The following is a 14,859-nucleotide window of genomic DNA, read 5'->3' as shown; positions in this document are numbered from 1 at the left end:
TAAACTCCACTGCTATGATTGGTTAAGCTCATTGCACAGGAAACAGTATCAAGTGTTGTGAAAACATTATCCATAAAACATCTGTCATTTACAGACAAAGCATTTTGAAATTATTAACTTTTTTGTGATGCAGCTGCTGTCATATTCATTACAGTCGTTGCTTCATCTTTCAACTAAAGTTTCTTTACGTACTCTCCATATAAATGCAGGGTTGTTTTAACCCAAATGTGGGTCAAATATGAATGAACCCAAATATTTCATTTAAAAATGTTACCCAACGGCTGGGTTTGTCCTTATTTGACCAAAATTTGGGTTAAAACAACCCAGCATTTTTTAGAGTGTACTCTGTGCCTCAGTCAAATGCTCTGAACAAACATATAATCCTCAGACGCGGTCCGGGACGCCATTAAAATAAACCATCCACTTTTTTTATCCTTCAGAAGTCTGTACAGAGACAAAAAAATAGCTTTTTAAACTAGACATGTTTTTTTTTTACGCCATCCCAGTGTGGATGGAAGGCAAGAACATAGAGAAAAAGATTTGTTTTCAAATGTATCCGGATTAATGTGGACGTATCCTGAGATATTTTAACGAGGCACCAAAGCCTGCCTAAAAACAAAATCTAAATCCAGTTATCCTATTGATAGCAGTGCAAAAACAGTCACTGAACACTGAGTCTCTAATCTAAATGTTGGCAAGATTTCAGTTTAAATGTTTTCCTTGACAGAAGAGAGCAGGAGCCCATAAATGCACAAACACACACACACTCATAAACAAACATACAGGCATGAAAGTGTCCGTTCACACGCATCTTTTACCTGTAGACCCTCGAGCAAAGAGGGTTTATGTGAGGGAGAGAGACAGTAGACAAATAAAAAACACAGACTACAAATAAACCAACTGCACATTGCTTCAGTAATGCTTGCTTGTTTCTCATCAATTTTATAATTATGATCCGTCAGAGATATCCAGTGTTTGTCCAAACATGTTTGATCAACGTCAACAGTAAAAGCCATTCCTGGTTATACAAACGCAAGCAGTGTCAGTCTAATGTAGGAATGGGTCAAGAAGAACGGCATCAATGATGAGTGTGTTTATCTAGACTTATCTTAGTTCTGGTGGACCTGACCCAAAACCAGCACAATTATCATGTACCTTTACATCTCCAGAAACCTCAGTTTTAACAAAACAACAACTCTCATATAGTTGGATCTGTTAGATCCGTGGTGGTTTACAACTCAAAAAAAGATCTCAGTTCTGTTCTGATGATCATAGACAGCAGAATAAATAATGTTAAATGCACATAAAATACAACTGGGATGTGTTAACGTGATATTCTCTTTTTTTTTTTTGTAGTCGATTTCAATGTTTATCTCCAACCAAACCATTAATTTATCAGCCCAAAAACAACAAATGACCTCATGCTCAAAAACATCAAATGAATTTGGTTTGCATTGACCACTTTTGTCAAATACTCTCAATGGAAAACAGCTAAAGTCTGTAAATGTTGCTAAATGGCATCATGTTCTAATTATCACATTCATAACACTTTTCTGTAACTCAAAGAGTAGAGCGTTGGCGCTTGCAACATCAAGGTCATGGGTTCGATTCCCAGGGAAAGCATGAACTGATAAGAATGTAAATATGAAATGCAATGTAAGTAGAAGCATCTGACAAATGCATAAATATATATATATATATATATATATATATATATATATATATATATATATATATAACATTACTGCATCGTATTTGCTTTCTTCCTTGTGTCAGCCTTGTACATCGGTTTGTTTAAACAGCCGAATTCCCAATAAAGCTTTTCTCATTTACATAGTTTTGTGCTTCTTCTGTCAGGCAACACAAGAAATACTGGTTGAAATGTGACTACAGCCTATAAGCAGGAGTCACTAAAATATGCAAATTAGCCCCGCCTCCACTTAATTACAGCAGCTCGGATTACCTGATACACTCAGGCAACTGTCCTGAATGCTACAATGGCAAGTGTAAATATTGGTTTTAATTCATATAATTCAGCCATATTTTGAACCAGAAACTGATTCAGAAGAAGAAGAAAAGGAAGAGCGGATTATACAGGCAGGACGTAATAATATAATATATAATATATAAAAATATATTAATAAAGTTCAGTGTTTGATTTTAAAGACATTATTTTTGTACAATAAACAATTGCTGTCCTAAATATCTGCTAAACCCTTTAAAAACCGCTGAACTAGGGAAAGTGTAGAAGAGAAATATTTGTTGTAGCCAAAAAACTCACAGTAACTGGAATAACCAGGCAATGGGCTTCCATTACCAAAGCAATTCAAAGCTTTTCATTCATGAGAAACACACACACACACACACACACACACACACAGAGTAAACAAGAACACAAGCACAGGGAACGTTCCTGGAATTGTGGTTAAGCTCATCTGGAAAAGTAATTGGCGAATGATAGCTCGATTCACATGCAACATAAAAATAATTCCTCTCCACAGTATTACATCAGCAAGTAACAAACAGAAAACACGCCAATTAAATGCAAGAAAATGTGTGTGTGAATAGGAAACATGGAAATGGGAAATCCCCAGAATTGTCTCAGGAATGACATCAATATCCAAGAATCAATCCCACCTCGTAAAATGTAAAAATGAGAATGTATTTTATTACAGTTATAATGGGTGTGTTCAGTAACATGGATTCATTTAAACCCAGACCGAATATGCAGATATTTTATTATTTCTTGCATTTGCATCAAAATCAGCCAAAATATTTATTAAACACGCAACACGCATGGGACGTGTCGAATTTGATTAATAATGGGCGTTCAGGCGTTCACTTCAAGCAATACATTTAAGAAACTGCCCTAGTGGAAAAAACTATACCAAAATGCATTTACAATATATTTATTTCATACTAATACTACATTCCATTAACATATTTACTGCTTGAGACTTACTGATATAAATATTATAATTAATCTTCATTTGGAGTGCTTCTTTATTGCGAAATGCACATTTCTTAAGCCTAAAATGTGTTTAATATCACTATTAGTATGATCTCTGTGGTTCTCTGTCTTAAATGCAAGATATTTAAAGTGTACCTAAACTATACTTGCAATAGTTCCACTTTAGCACAATCATATATACTTAAGTATATCTTTGTTTGGACTTTAGCACTACTTCTGGATAACTAAAGAGCATTAAGTACAAAATAGTAATTTAGCAGACTTCAAGTATACCAATTTAGTATGCTAAAATTGCAATTGCAGGGTATTTAAATTAAGTACATGAATATGTAAATGTAGTTTACTTAGCATTGTATTTCAAATACATTTTATATTGTTTTTTGTATTGTAATATATTGTATTTATATTTCACTAGGGAGTTGTTGACGATAAAAAAACGTTCTATTTGCCATCATAAATGTCACGTTCACTGTGATTTATCTTATTTCTGGCCTCTTTTATGTCAGCAATTATGGCTTCTTTTCCTTTCCATGACCCATTTGTCTTTATAGCATCTTTGAAAATTTGCCTCTATCTTCCAAATAACAGCTTAAGCCGCTTTGATGTGGTTTTAACATGAAGACCACACGCAGCATCTGACGGGGCCTCGAGCGGGACGGAGCCAGTGGAGATCTTCATTCAGTTCTTACCTGACACTTTCATAGGTGATTTAAGACGGACAATCCACCAGTATCTGACGATTCCTGCACAGAACTGTGGAACTAAACACTTTGCTGTTTTCAAAGCCAGTTACTGATTAACTGATGATGGGAAAGCTTAAGCTGACTGGCTTAGAACAACTGAAATTGTGTTTCCAATACTAAAATGTGTTTACTTTCTGTTTCTGTTTACTTCAATATAATTGTTTTTAAAGGCCCACTGAAGTGCCTTGGAACGCGCAGCTTTGTTTGATGCGTTGACAGAATTTCCACTGAAACAGGAAGTGAAGGCGGGACATATTGAATGGCTCCTCCCCCTTTTCAAATAGCCAATAGCGTTTAGTTTACATCCCAGAATGCGAGTCGCACTTGACGGTGCGGTGAAGATATGAGTCCCAGCTTAGGATCCAAGCAATCCGATTGGTCAAAAGCATGTTTCATGGGTAATCGCTTTAGTGCCTGGTTACAAATCAGACAAAATCACTTTATTATAGATGTCGTTTGAACTACGTTATAACGAGTCATTAATGTCTTTTAACTTATATGTTTCATATACTAGCATATAACTGAAGCTATAGATTGTAAATGTAAAGATATTTCTGATCTTAGTGTTTTTTAGTTAGCTTAGATAGTAGCATAGCATGCTATCCGATGAGCGTGCTAACGTTAGCTGAGCTTTACCTGAGCTTATACTGCCTTACCGTATTCACAGCAATTCGTAATGCGTTTATAATTATGTCATTATTTTTATCGTAATAATCAGCGCAATATGTTGTACAAATTATTAAAACCATGAAATAATGTTAATTTCAGTTAACTACTATTTTTCTTATTAACAGTTTATCCATTTAAATAAATGACAGATGAGAACAGATTTAGATCAGGCATGCTACTGGCATACTCATGGCGTCCTAAGCTGGGACGCATCTCTTCAGTGGGACGAATCCGAGCGTTGATGATACGCTGGATTCAATAGTAGAGATGTGAATAAATTCTAGCCATTTCATCCTTAACCAACCTACAGTTGGAAAACGTAATGAAACTCGAGCGTTTGAGCAACCGAACACACATCTCTGACACATATTGCTCCGTGTGGACGGTCGCTTTGGCCAGGCGGTGTTTATAGCAGAGGGGGCGGAGCTTTAGATTCTACAGAGCATTTGATTGGACAGAAGATGTGATGAGAAGCTGACCGCGGTGATGTCATATAATCCCTGATCCATTTTTTTGCGGAAGTAAGAGACTAAGTTTTGAATGCTTATGTCTCCTTAATGCCAATTTCTCATTGTTTTGAAACACACCAGCTTATTCATAACATATTCATATTAAAAGCTAAAAAGCTTAAATTTGGATTTCAGGGGGCCTTTAATCTCTGTAGGTCTAGAAAAGTATGAAATGGAAAAAGGCTCAGATTTTGGTGGAAGTACGTTAGACTACTTGTTCATCCACATCAGCATTTTCATCTTGCATTACATTCATCAACAAAAAGAATATGAATGTAATCTTCACCTTTGCGTAGGTTTGTCACATAGTACATATAGGTTGGAATTTAATTTATCAGACTTTTTATGGCAACATTCGGGCGCCTGCATCATCACAATCCAAACCAATGAAGACAGAGAAACAAAGCAGGTCTGCCCGAACATTGCCACTGCAAGCGTGATATGATTTCTTGTAAATAATTGCATGGACAGTTGCTTTGTTTTGCATTGCAGAAATAAATCACAAGAACAAATTTAACTTCCCATACTGTAAAATCTCTTAAACATATGATAATAATAAGAATATGATCTTATCTTTTTTACTGATTGAGGTGTCTTTGTTTACCTGCTTGTTTTTTCTCCTTTTCATTCTATCTTCTTTATTGCAATCCAGTGTGGTTTATTTGCTATAAAAAAATAATGATAAATTTATCGAACTAGTACAGGGGCTCAAATCCTGAAACCAGGGATTCCCTTATTTTTATTATTTTTTGTCAGCTGACCTCAATTTTATTAGACGGGTTGAGTAACATCCCACAAAGTTTAAAGTCTCTACGGCTTATAGTTTGTACTGCCGGATCACTTCAGGTGAGAATGCTGATCCTTGGATCAGCGATACGCGATTTAATATTTGGTGTTATACAAATATAACCATTGGTGTCTGTTCCTATATACCACAGTGACTTAATTTGCTTGTCACGTGCATTTCATTAATAAAACTAATTAATTAAAATAATTTAAAAAACAACTTCCTACAGTGAAGGTGGAAAATAATTAATATATTTGAAGATTCACTTAATTGCACCTTTAATTTAATGCATAATTAAGGGGACATTTACTTTAATGTTTAATACAGATTTCATATGCAGTTTGGACACTTTCGTTGTGTGTAGATGTTTGTATTAAACTGACACCTTACATAGTATATTTTGGTCATAGTTTGATATGATCTTACTAATCGTAATATATGAGTATTTTATTAAGCACATACTGACAGCAGTCAGACCACACACAATCATGTGTTTTACAGACACACAAAACCTTTACTTTTCATTGGTTGAGTCAGAAACTCACGTCAAGCTGCTCAAACTAACAGCTCAACATTTAGAGACCAATTACAATGCTTTGATGTTTCTGACAAATTATTTAAAGTCCCCCTGTGTTGAAAACCCAGCTTTTAATGTTGTTTATGTGTCTATGTGGTGTTTTTAATATGCTTTAACACAAACCATGTGTAAATTCATAAGTCGACAGCATTGCTGAGTATTTTCTCCTTAAAACTGCAGTGAACCAAAGACAGTCTCAAAAACACGCTTTGAAATCGCTGGTGTTTCTGACGTCACAAACTACCTTGTAACCAATCAGATCAACGTGTGATCGTCAACTAGTGGATCTCTGAGTGAGTGAGTGAGTGGAGGCGGGGCTCATTTGCATATTCATAGAACCACGCATACTAAATGAGGCAAGGGTGTCGAGCTACATTCAAGATATTTTAAGGCATGAAGAATTTTTTTCAAGGAAAAAACATTTAAATATGTTATTTTGGTGATCAAACATGAGTTTTAAGGGATAAAATTATCGACTACAGGGGGACTTTAAGAGTGGCATTTATCGTTCACACATTATTGACTAAATGAAGAGGCATATTAACAATTAAACTACTCATTTGAAAATAAAAAGTGCATCTCAATCAATCTGCAAGTTTAACAAACAGTCCTCATCGCATGCAGTGGCAGGACTCGACCCGTTACAATGAGGCCCAGGAAATATGTGAAAGGTTGCAGAAGATCCGTAGATCCCAAACGGAGGAGGGGATGGTAAAGAATAACAGCGTGAGGATGAAGGGTGCTTAAGGGAATGACCTAACAAACACAATGTTCCAGAGACATGTTTACACAGCCTGAAAGCATTACAGGTCTTTGCTGGTGCTTCCTACACCGACACCGAGCGGCAATGCAAGGCTGTCCTGCGTCACGGTTTATCAACCACGTATACTATATAGGATAAAATAAAGAATAAATAAAGAATTCTTTATAGAATAAAGGCTCTTTTTGAACAGGTACAGTAAGAGCTCTGCAAAGATCAAAATGATCATCCTTAAAATCTGCTTTCATTTGGAATCCAGATCAGTAATGAAATGCAAAGCTTCGTCTTTACCAGTGTGCATAATCTCATCATAAACACTGTGAAAAATTATATAACCAATAAGTTATGACAGCATATGTTTCAAAAACTCATCAAAATAAGTTAACGTAAGTTATACAAGAGTGATTTTTTAAGTTAGTTTAATTTAATTTAAGTTGATATGACTTTAGCATCCAAGTTGACCGCGCTTAAAAATTAAAGGTAGCAACTTTTTTTTTACAGTGAAATAACAAACATAACAAATGCCCTTTTAAACATGTTATGCAAAAACAATTTGTGACTTTTAATGATGCATTTGCACGATTATGTGTAATAAATTGACAAGTTCATGCTCTTTAAAAAAATAAGGCAACCTATTAAAGTCAATATGTTTTTAACTCAACTAATCTATTCAAATTGTTTTTCCTGACATCTTAAATACTTCCTCATCTAATGAGTAACATGCATTCTATTGAATTTAAAATTCTTGTCAAAGCAATTTTACACTCGTTACGCATAATATGTGCATTATTTTCCTCTTAAAACTAGAGGCAAACATTTATCCTGAAACATATTAAATCCAAAAGTTGCAATTAGAGGCATATCAAAACATAAATCTCAAACACGGTAATGATTCAGTAAAAATATGAACACAGAACAGGCTAACAGCAGCATAAATTAGGCCAGTAAAATTATCATTTTTAATAATAACCACATTTATTGGAACTTGCACAACATTGTTGAATGTAAAATTGTTTGTTCAGATGACTCACTCTAAATATCTTGTCTCAACTTTCCGGATTATCTAAATAAGTTTAGCAAAAAACTTTTTTTTTTAATTTTAAAAGTGATTCACAAAATAGTAAAAGATCAACAGGGGCTTATAGCAGACATTTTTCATTTAAAGATTATTTAATATGCATGATCATTTAATTTTGTCTCTGACCTTATAATGAAAATTTCTGGAGTTGATTTTTGTTCGGCATTTTGTTGACTTGTTTTTTGTATTTGTAGTTCTCATCTTTCAGACAGAAAGTGTTGCATAATCAGAAGCTGTCAAACGCTTTCAAATGTTCCTCATGGACTGAGAAAGTTCAGATGAACCCCAAATAGCTTAACCTACTCATTCTGGAATGTGATGTGAAGTTAATAACAAAGCTACCGTCATTACTCTAATGCAAATGTTTTTAGAAATGGAGAGCGATATTTCACTCAAAGAACCTGCCAGTGGAGGAAACGCGATATCTGGCCGAGACTCGGGTCTGAAACCTGCCAAAAGAGCAGATTGTTGGAGAAGGATTTGTGGGGTTTCAGTTCTGATGTAGGGCTGTGAATTATTAGCCCTCGCACACAGAAACAATAACATCCCAGAGGAGAGAGTTACAAATTAAATCATTTATATGTATTATTATTGGTGATGTATGAAACATTGATATTGAAAGACAAATGGAGATCAAATTGAGACTTCTCATAAGTAACTCTCATGTGGACTATCTCTTCTAGAGTTTCAGAGAAGATTTCAAGTCTCAAACTGTTTTATTTTGTTATTTCTACAGTGCTTTATACAAAAGAGTGCAATAGTCGGGTTCCAGAAGTAAAAACTTTACGATAACTTATAAACCTTTAAAGACAGTCCTACTGTGAGCTAGGAGGATGTTAATCATGGCATTTGTGTCCGCTGAAGCCATGTGGTGAAAAACTACATTACCCATGATGCTGTACAGAAAATCCCACCAATCAGAGAGTCCAAACAAGTGAAACGTGCCAAAATAGCTTTAGCTCCGCCCACTCCCGTGAAGCATTTCGAATTGACGTAATCGAGTCGATCTCTCCACACTCACAAAATATTTACATTTATATGCATATTTTATAATTAAATTAAAACATATTGTTTATATATATATAAATATACATCAACATCTTTAAATGCATAGTTTAATATTCCTCTTCAATTATGCTGTTTGCAATCTATCATAGGATTGTAGTTCTTTCCCTCACTAAAAGCCTTTAAGCACAGTTTTGTACCTTTGTATTTTTGTCCGATTTTCAAGCACTTTTTTGCTTCAAATTCAAGTTCGTAATGTTATGACTGTCCTCGTAGCTGGTCAGTTTGATTCATGGCTTATAACACTTTAACAAAGACTTTTTAAAAATTATCTTATAGGAGAAATGAATGGGGAAACGTCGTTGAAAAAGTGTCCAGGAACTGTTGAACTCTATACAGATTTTTTCAAAGCATTTTCACAGAATTAAAGAGGAAAATAACAGAATCAATGATACAAACGTCATCAAATATGAGAAAAAAAAATTCAGATTCCGCTGTAAAGCAGCTTTAAAAAGACAATAGTGTCATTTTTCAGATCAGCAGTTCAATGTTGATTCAGTTCAGTTCAATAACTGTGTAAAGTTAATCAATTATTAAATAAGTTAAGTACAGAAGAAGCTGTCATTGAACTGTTTGCCAAAAGTCAGAGATCATTAACTAATTAATTTAATACTCGTCCAGGAGTGTGTTTCCCGTACAACGCCGTACAGTAACTCGCTGGTTCACTACTATGACGCATCGTTGAAGAATCATCTAGTCACGACTGTTTCCCGAAACCATATTGTCGCAAATTGATCGTTCAACCGCGTTGGTTTATGATGTCACGCAGATTGAGGAGTAATAACTTATTTTAATGATCGAATTAACGCTAGATGTTTTGCTATAAATTACTGACAAGGCATCTGAGGAATATTTCTAATTTTTCTCAGTTATTTTACTTTATTTCCAGATTCAATCATAGGCTCGTTCTTACATGAGTGATGAGTGTTGTAATAAAATTAAATACCTGGGTCATTACATTACAGATCAGTTATCTGATGATGATGATTTATACAGGCAGCGTCGCATATTATATGGTAAGAAAATTTCACATGTGCACGGATGACGTCGAAATCAGCCTGTTTAAAGCATATTGCACTCCTTTGTATACAGCTCCTTTATGGACTAAGTATGAAAAGACTAGTATGCAGAAGCTTAAGGTTGCTTTTATAATGACTGTAGGATACTGCTCCACAAACACAGGTGCTTTAGTGCAAGTGAGCTGATTTGTAATGCAGGGTTCAGCAGCTGTCAGGCATTATTGAGGAGACTCGTCTATAAATTCATTTGTCGCCTGAATGACTCCCAGAACACCATTGTTATGCTGCTAGTAAATCCTAGTGCCATACGATACCAATCATCATGGAAAGACTGGTATAAGTGTCTTTTATAGAAATTCAAATTTTTTTTATTTTTTTTTTTTTATCTTTTTGTGTATATGTATATATATGTATTCGTTGTAGGGCTGCAACTAACGATTATTTTGATAATCGATTAATCGGACGATTATTTTTTCGATTAATCGATTAATCGGATAGAAATTAAATTAGATTTTTTTTTATTATAACTAAATAAAACCGTAAATCAGGGTATTTATGTGTAAAAGTGTACTTTAAAAAGTGCAAAAGCCACACATTGAGTTTTACTAATATCAATATTTGCATTGTTTTTAATGATAATCGCTGATGGCAAGTTGACAAACATGATTATTGTTAAAAAAATGATATCCAACATATTATGTTTTAACAAAATTTTTGTTAAAACAAATTTACACAGACATGTTGTTCAGATGTGAATATCTGAACTAAAAACAAACTAAAAACATCTAAAATATATAATTCATTTAATTTTTATTTAAAATTAATTATATATAAGGAATATAAGGATAAAGAATATATAATATATATTATATATTTTATATAAAAAAGAATAATATAAGGATAAATTGATTAAATAAATATAGAAAGACTGAAAACAATTGTGTGAATGTAGAGCCGCAGTAGATCGCGTTTGAAAAACAATTAAAACTTAGTAGACAAATGCTATAAAAAGAGAACGGAATGGAGGTAACGTTACGTTACCCAGCAAGCTAACAGGCTTGAGTAAAGGACAGGAGAAATTATGCATTAGTGCACAAGCATTCGCTGAAAACCACTGAGTACAGTGACTAAAAAACAATATTTTACTGCTGCTGTTATTAACTGCCTTTATATTTAGTGCTTCGCTTTGTAAAGACCGTTTTAATTTAACCTATTTCTGCGGTAGCGCTATTTTAATCCATCACTTACGTTGCGAGCGAACTGATTGCGCAACCTGATGCTCGAGACAAAATACAGACATCCCGGAAGTCCCGGGAGTCTCCCGCATATTGATTGCGGCTCCCTGATGCCCGCGAATTAGTTCAAACTCCCGAAATCTAGAGCGCGCAAGCAAGAGCGCGCATGAGAGACAGAAGAGACCATAGACATCATGATATCTATGGAAGAGACTGCTCCAAACCGTGTAGCGCGCGCGCTCGGCAGAGCGCCTGAGGGAGAGAGACCTTGTGTGCGTACCAGTAAACGCTCCCCGTGACGTAAGCAGACCAACTAATCGATAATGACATTCGTTGACAACGATTTTCATAATCGATTATAATCGATTTTATCGATTAGTTGTTGCAGCCCTAATTCGTGTATGTATGTTGCATGTTATGTCTGTGCCTTCTGAATGGACTAAGAGTCTGGAATAAAAGTTCATGATGATTACGCACTAGAGCTCGTTCACACGCGCACTCTTCAAAAACGGTGCTTTAAATCTCCTGACAAACTAAAAGACGTAAATGATATTTGTATGTATTCTAATTAAAAGATATAGATTGCACTGAATGTCAGCTTGCTTGTTTTGAGATAAGGATATATTGAGTCCACATGTCATGCAAACACTAAACTCTTCTTCTAACCACAGGTCAATCAATATCTGTCGTTGCAAACACACAACTCTGCGATGCTGTTTGCGAATGTTCGTTAGCACGATGGTTTCGGGAAACACTGATTTGTCGAAAACACTGATTTGTCGAAGTAACGACAGAACTTGCGACCATAGTTGGCTAACGATGCTTTCCGGAAACACCCCTGTCTATCTACAATACAATTTGTGTCTATTTTTAGTCAATACGTAACACAATTCCATTAAACAAAGCGATTTTCCCCTGGAATGCCACCAATCAATCCCAGCATTAGCTCATTCCCTTGATGACGAGGGCCTGTTTTTGGTATAAATCACATGTGATCTGATTTGGTTCAGTGGTGGTTTGGATGCGAAGCTCATGATGAGGGCAGGTGCTGAGACCGCATAATGAGACGCTCTCCTTCATATCAAACCCTAACAAACCTAAGACAGGAGCCGGTGTGTCTGCTCCAATCCTCAGAGCTGGGAACGTGCCTCCGTGGAGAGACCATTAAAGAGGCCTGGACTCTGGCTGACTCCCCAACAGTCAAAACCCCATCAAGTCTCCATCCAAATGGGTTTCTGGGGGGGTAAGGACACACACACACACACGCACACACACACACAGCGCTACTCCACACCCCCTAGCGCGCGGTCACACACTGCCAGTATAAATAAACGGAGTCGTGAAGCCCGACCTGAAAGCTCCCGGGAACGCTGGCAACTGTGTTTTGTTGCGGTGAACGTTGTTCTTGTTCTATAGTGCTATTTTTTTTGTTGCCAAATGAAAGCATGCTGTGTGCAGTTTATGCCACATTTACTGGGAAATGTATATGGTTGACGGAGTACAGGCTTCATCACGGAACTGGACGATTAAATGCATTGGTTTGGAGTCATTTTGTTCTTTAATCAGCTGTTCTGATACAGCCATTGTTTACAAAAAACATGTTATGGCTTGGAAAAAAACACTTTCTTTTACTTTTTTTCAATAAAAAAAACTTTCTTAATGGCTAAAAGAATGACTTTCTGTGAGGGGTGTAACAATATATCACAATACAAAATTGCAACAATGTGTATCGTAGATAGTGACAATATGTATTGTGTATAATTCACCCAAAATAAGAAAATATTCAAGTTTTCAGAGTTTTAGTGTCAGTATTACATTAAACTATTATGTTGAACATAATGTATATAATGTTGAATATAATGTTACAAATGTAAAAATTTTACAAATCATGCAAATGCATCATTAAAAGTCACAAACAATTTTTGCATAACATGTTTAAAAGTACATTTGTTATGTTCGTAATTTCACTGTAAAAAAAAAGTTGCTGCCTTTAGTTTTTAACGTTCAACAGGCCAACATTATAAGAGAAGCGAGAAAAAAAACAAATAAGGGTTCAGAGGTTATTTTGCTATCATATAATATTTCTTATAAACAACATTAATCATTTCACCCGGTTTCATGCTATAGCTGATGTGCAATGGTTTTAAATTGATTAAAAACTGGCCACAGATAGGCTTCATTGGTGCATCTCCAGCCTGAACCAAACACAGATTGTTCAGCTTTGTATATAAAAAATGTAACTTAATTTTTACTTGTATGTTGTCATTAAGGTCATTTATCTTTAAAGTCTCACTGTGATGAAAATCCAGTTTATAATGTTGTTTATATGTCTATGTGGTGTTTTTAATATGCTTTAAGACAAACCATGTGTAAATTCATAAGTCGACAGCATTGCTGAGTATTTTCTCCTTAAAACTGCAGTGAACCAAAGACAGTCTCAAAAACACGCTTTGAAATCACTGGTGTTTCTGACGTCACACACGACCTTGACCAATCAGAACAACGTGTGATCGCCAACGAGTGGATCTCTGAGTGAGTGAGTGGAGGCGGGGCTCATTTGCATATTCATAGAACCACACATACTAAATGAGGCAAGGGTGTCGAGTTACATTCAAGATATTTTAAGAGATGAAGAAAAAAGATTTTAAATGAAAAAACATTTAAACATGTAATTTTGTTTAGTTTTAAGATTAGTTTTAAGGGATAAAATCATTGACTACAGGGGGACTTTTTAAGTCATAATTTTGTAAGCAGGGATGGTAGATTTTTTATTAAAGGGTAAGTTCGGCGTTTTACAAGTAAAGCCCTGTTTTAAGATCGTTTCTGATTAAATCGAACGGTTAAGATTAAAATTTGGACACATGCTGCTGACACATGAGCATATCAGTGAACACCCCAGACCACTCGGTGAGTTTCACGTCTTTGTAAACTAAAGTTTAATGCGTTTATATGAATTATAACGCCGAACTTACCCTTTAATAGTGGTCTTCCTCCTTGTAGTTGTTAAACCAGTACAGGCAATAGAAAATACTGATTATCTTTAGTGACTGACGCCTGTGGTTGATGTGTGTTCGTATCAGCATAATCTCTGTGTGTGTGTGTGTGTGTGTGTGTGTGTGTGTGTGTGTGTGTGTGTGTGTGTGTGTGTGTGTGTGTGTGTGTGTGTGTGTGTGTGTGTGTGTTTGTGTAGAAAGGGTCACTGGTACTTACACAGAAACTCTCTGGATCACAGACTTTCTCTCATCGAGCAGCTGTTAAAACACTCAGAATGAATCAAACACACACTGATCTGAGGCCTGTGTCGTGGAGATCCGCTCATGCACCGGTAGCCGCTTTCTAAGCAAACACATTGTGTCTTTGCTCTCCAGCGTGACCTCGTTCCCCTGGAGAAATTACACTGAACTATAGCCTGGATATAAACATCCACCACATAATAACTGGGAATA

Source organism: Siphateles boraxobius, unplaced genomic scaffold (assembly GCF_051911475.1).
Source record: "Siphateles boraxobius isolate OS27281-9 unplaced genomic scaffold, OSU_SipBor_1 36, whole genome shotgun sequence".
NCBI lineage: Eukaryota > Metazoa > Chordata > Actinopteri > Cypriniformes > Leuciscidae > Siphateles > Siphateles boraxobius.
This window is presented reverse-complemented; position numbering follows the sequence as displayed.